This window comes from Barbus barbus, assembly GCF_936440315.1.
Source record: "Barbus barbus genome assembly, chromosome: 23".
Classification (NCBI taxonomy): domain Eukaryota; kingdom Metazoa; phylum Chordata; class Actinopteri; order Cypriniformes; family Cyprinidae; genus Barbus; species Barbus barbus.
In genome coordinates, this window is record NC_136751.1 from 23,100,195 (window position 1) to 23,106,356 (window position 6,162).

A 6,162-nucleotide genomic window follows, 5' to 3' on the forward strand; every position below is an offset into this window, starting at 1 on the left:
CTAAATCATCGTAGGGATGTTCTGCATGCAAACACTGGTCACGTAGCGCTCGCACCCCGACAATACACCTTATAAACAGCAGATTATTTTATTACCTGCTCCTATTTTAAACGAGTTTGAGATGTACACGTCATTGTGCGTCAACGCAACTGAAGCGTGATGATTTATTTCACTCGCAATGGACACTTGAATTTCCATTTGAACCCATTTTGTGGTCACAATGGCGGTTTCAAGAATTTATTAACTGAATATGAAGAGTATAAAGCAAAACAGTTTGCATTCCCAACAGGAAATTTGTCTCGTGAGGTTGTTTCAACTGCAATAGTTCCATTAAGACAAGTCATAAATCTACAGGTAAGTGCATCTATATCTGTGTTTCCTGCACAAACTGTAAAATGCATACTGCCATATTTATGCACTGCACACAATGCAGACACCTGGGGACAGCCAAATTAGTTTGATTTAGTATTTGCATACACGCTGTTCACCTGGCAGCACTATTATGGAGTCCAAGCTTACAAACAGACGCGTACAAAGTGTGCATACTGTACTCATTAGGTTGCACATGCCTAGGGAAATGCTAAAATAACTAAGCAGTTTGCACTGGTCCTGGTGGCATATGAATAGAAAGTGAGACAGCTGGCATTGTGCACTCACACTCTCCATCACTGGATGCCAAGGGTCCACAGACATAAAACCCATGAATGATTGCACAAGTATGCACTGCCACCCCCTCCTCACTGTCTCATTTTATTTGTATCCCTTCAATTATACACATTTACCTATTTGCCCACATAATTAAGCTGTACTGAGTTTCAGTGCATTTTTATTACTCTGTACACTGTACAAAAATAATAGGATTTTCACAATTTTCACAGTTGCTAATAAAATTCATATATAATTACAAAGAAATTGCAAGTAGCACATTGAATTGCGCATACAGTTTTGAAGTAGAACGCTTATACTGTATGAAGTTTTGAAATAAAATTTTTTGTGAAACATAACTGTTTTATTTACAACTTTACACTTACTTACACAAGTGTGATTTGATTATAAATTAATGTTAAATGTTTCTTCCATCGAAGTATGATTTATAGTTAATTTATGAATTTAGATGAACAATGAGAGCAACATTTAAATTTTAATCACTTGCTTTCTGGATTTTTTTTTGTCCAAAATGTAAAAGCATGGATATATAACACAATTTTAAGTAAATGTGTTCTTTTATGCGTAATCTTTTTTAAATACTTTAATAGGCAGACAGATTCATCTGCCTATCAAAAGTCTAATCAAAATAGAAATTCGTCTTTGATTATTTTCATTACAGATGTTATTGATTTAATTGATTACTGGTGCCACCCCTACTCTATATGTGGTTTCAAGGCCATTTCTTGAATTCACAGTCCTGAAGACAGTCATATCTTAGTGGACTCCCCTTGTTAAAGGACACAGGATAACATTCCTGGATGTCTCCCAGATGAAACCCTTTTGTGGTGTTGTCCCTCTTTATACACACAAGCATGTGGCCTCATTAAGGATACAGTGGTTGAAGCAATGGACCTACAACATTTTTGAGAAGAAAGAGACTGTTTGAAAGTGAGACTGAGGCGAAAAAGGACAGGAATAAATTGGAGGATTAAACTGTAATCCCCAGGGACAGCGAGATGGGGTCAGATTGATGAGAGAATCGTGCTGGGAGACGGGACGGGGAACAGCTTCAGCAACTGATGGGCAGTGGTGTGTCCCACTGACATCCGTTTGATCCAGTGAATGTTGAGATCAACCTAATTGCTCCTCAAGCAGATGTGTGAATAGTTAGATTACTGCAGATCGGTGGCCTGCCAAGAAAAGAGAGAACATGGTGAAGAATGAGCTATAGAGCTGTGAGACTTTCTCAATCCCAATAACAGGTGTTTGATTAATTCCCTTCCCAACCAATTGAGTCAATACAACCAAAGACATGATTTTGACTAGGTATGATGGAGCAGGAAATGCTGGTTTGGACATAACCAGGCTTTGTTTTGTCATTCGGATGGCAATCCTAATCTAGAATGATTTACATAACATTACATAAAATTTGTAATCAAATCCTGAAGGCAGTCAAGGGAAGCAGGTTAAATGAGATTTCTCCCGGAGGACGGCAGATGTCAGTCATATGGAATTTGGGGTAGTAGTAGCGCTGGAGATTTTTGAAGAGAGAGATATGCAGTCTGAAGCCTTCCATGGTGTTCCGTATTAAACATTAATGCTGGAGGACGGGATGAGTGGACCTATCCCTTTATGCAGACATCAAACCTCCCTTTGAGCTTAAATTGGAATTTGGGAACAGCCAGGAACGTAGAACTCCCTCAGTCACACCACCTCTCTGTGTGTCTAGTGCATGTGTGTGTGCTTGTGAGAGAGCAAACTACAGACCGGATATCCCCATACAGGAGGGCCAAAAATAGCGTGGTCTTCATCATCTGCGCAGGGTGAAGCATGAGCCTTTCCTGTACCAAAAGTGCCCCATCAGCATTTCAAACAAACCTCATGTTCTATAGAATCAATCCATCTGCCTATCAATTAACTCTCACATGCAACTCTAGATGCGTCCACTTCTTGTTAATAACATCAAATGATATAGTTGACAAGGACACATGACATTGCCATAACTGCAGCCAGGACCGTCTGTCTCACAGTGAGGGACTTTCTGTGGTCTCTGCTGTGCGTGCAGTGTTTTATTTCCACATTAATTGAGTCTATTTACATCAGCACCCCTTACCCTGCTGCTCAAGTTACCTGTAATGACACACCTGGATAAGAACTTGAGAGCTCAACCCGATCATCTCACTTCCCTGATCTCTGATCAGTTTACAGACACCGCGGCTCCATTTCCCGGTCCATCATGAATAAAATCAGAACACTGGAAAAAAAACTTTTCTTTCTGTCTGTGTTTCATTCTTTCTATAGAATGAAAGATTTCAATGTCTCATCTCCTGTTAAAGTCAACATAAAACTGCTTTTCCAACCCATTAAACATTTGTAATGTGATACATTTACAAGTGAAACAGGGTGAAGAACAAATATGGAGTGCGGTTTGATTTTATCCATCAGAAATTGAATGAAAATTGGGCGCTGAGGAATTCTCCTCTCTTAAAAAAACACCAGAACCCAGAGCTTGAAGGTCAGGTTCACCCTTAAAATCTTCAGCAGTGACCTCTATTACAAAAATTCCTACAAAACCACAATGGCTAAATATTTAGATATTGGTTAACATTAACCAAAAGACCAGACCACCTGAAAAAATGTGCCTTTAGTTTCACAAAATTGCAAAAACTTTCCTATTACAAATATTTCACTGCGATGTCCAGCTGAAATGAACACTAATGGAAGTAAAACACCAACAACTTTTATTCCTTTTCAAACTAATTATTATTTCAAGGGCAGATTAACAGTTACTGAACAGTTAATACATTTTTGTGTGTGTAGTACCTTGTGCAATACTATGTTATGATCATAAAACATTCTTACCATATGATTTGTAAACTAATACATTTTGGTGGTTGCTACATAATCAGATCCATATGTATGGCTTCTCTGATATAGCAAACTTGCTCAGTAGCTCACCTGGTACAGCATTGGAATTATGATAAAGTGTATCCTGTGAAACACAAATCACGGAAAAAGTGCACAAAAGCTTGTAAGAAAGCAAAAATGGCACGGTTGCTTCAGAAAATGGATTTTTATCTCACATTTGTAACCCTGGACCACAAAACCAGTCTTAAGTGTCAATTTTCCGAAATTGAGATTTACACATCATCTGAAAGCTGGATAAATAGGCTTTCTATTAATTTATGGTTTGTTAGGATAGGACCATATTTGGCTGAGATACAACTATTTGAAAATCTGGAATCTGAGGGTGCAAAAAAATCAAAATATTGAGAAAATCGCCTTTAAAGTTGTCCAAATGAAGTTCTTAGCAATGCATATTACTAATCAAAAATTAAGTTTTGATATATTTACGGTAGGAAATGTACAAAATATCTTCATGGAACATGATCTTTACTTAATATCCTAATGATTTTTGGCATAAAAGAAAAATGTATAATTTTGACCCATACAATGTATTTTTGGCTATTGCTACAAATATACCCCAGCGACTTAAGACTGGTTTTGTGGTCCAGGGTCACTTTTGCTTTTGTGATCTCTATTGGTTAGGTTTAAGGTAGAGTTTAGGTGGTACATAATTTTCAAATGCAATAGAGTATTAACATTTAAGCCCAACTCACTGGAAATATCATTTTCCGAACTGCCCCAATACATACAACAATCAGCGGAATAAAACATTGACAGATTCATGTTCATCTGTTTTGAATAAAAAAAGTTACAAATACCAACCTTTTCCTTGTGAATTGTGCACGATGAGCCAAGAAAATGTGTTAAGAAAAGTAGTGTAAATATTGATTTCATGTTGACATTGAAGATAGGAGGATACCAATCAGAGCCTCTTAACTTTTCCTGACCTGTCGATATGATAGCAAAGGTTGAAGAATAGACCAAGCAGGATGTGAGCGCAGTCATGGAGACAACCACTTCCAGCAAAATACACAGTACATGAAATCTCATATTTTTGCCTTGCAACTCACTCACCCAGCGGCTATATTGGTGCCTGTGGATTTAGGGACCACGCAATCCTGGGACAGATAAGTCAGCTATATCTGGCCTCCCTACAGCACACAGACAGCCATCCAAATTGACTCTCCATTCCTGCAAAGAATCATTAACTCATTACAATGTATCCCAGTTTTAAAATTAAGTTCCTCTACACCCCAGGCAGCCACTGATGCATCATAACAAAACCCCCAATAGACTGAATCAGTCAGCCTCTCTCCTCCACACCTCTCCATGCCTAAGGGCAAGTAAAAGGGGGAAAAAATAAGTTTTCAATAATTAAAACCCGGCAGGAATGATCTATTTTAATTTCAGGGGAGAACTAACTCTGATAAGCAAACACATGCTGGGCTGTTACATTGCCTGGTCCAATTAATCATTACACTGCAACAGAATTCAATATTCTTGTCAGGAAGTATTTGCTAGCTAGCTGAGTTAATAGAGCTCTTTCTCATTTCTTTTCCGATACACTGCATACGGTGGGAATATTGACAGTATGTTAGCACACCACAGCATCAAACACGAGGAGCAATGCTGGTTCTGCCAGAGTAAGTATAAGCTGATTTATGTTTTAGCTTTATGATGTTTTTTTATGATCATTTTGATTAAAAAGCCATGATATTTAAAGTGTTTCTTCATCCAAAAATCTAATTTTGTCATGGTTGACTCATTCTCATGCCATTTCAAACCTGAATGATTTCTACTTCCATGGAACAAAAAAAGTTTACCAGAATATTTGATGTAAACAGTAAATCTATCGAGCTTCAAAAAAGTTTTCATTGCATGGAAAATATAATATACAAATGACAGAAATAAAAACAAGTTCTGCTATTTTCAGTTAATAAAAGCTTAAGTGTCTGCTTTAAGCACAGAGTCGTTATTGCTAAATAAAAATACAATTTTAAATTGTTATTAAGTGAAGTAAAATAAAATACAATATTAGTATTTTTATTTTAATATAAATACAACTTAAATGACAATGAGAAATTTTGCCTTGGCGTCTAACTGAAATAAAATTAATTGAGCTAAATCAAATTTAAAAGAAAATCTAATAAAAATGACAAAACATTTAAAAAATACTAAAAGTAAACTAAAAATGAAAAGTTGTAATAATACAACAGAATATAAATACAATTATATAAAAAAAGCTAAAATAACATTGCAAAAATGTCTGTATATAGTACCTTTCAGTACATGTGCTTAATTAATAAATGAATTAATTCGCTAAACTGCCTCAGACCTATTATAAAAAACGAGTGCTTTGGATATTTTTTTCATAGGAGAAGAAGCTTTTCATGGAAGAAGTAGGTTTGGAACACAAGGTTTAATGAGGAAATGGTGAACACACATATAAGTTCACAAAATGTTCGCCTTTGTGTTCCTTTGTCACCGGTACATACAATCCATTTAATGCCACAGGACTGCCATAGCCTAAGGGAGACAAGTTCAAGACAAACAGAGCAAGGTTAATGAATGACCTCTAAAGTACATGACAAAGCTTCAGACCTCATT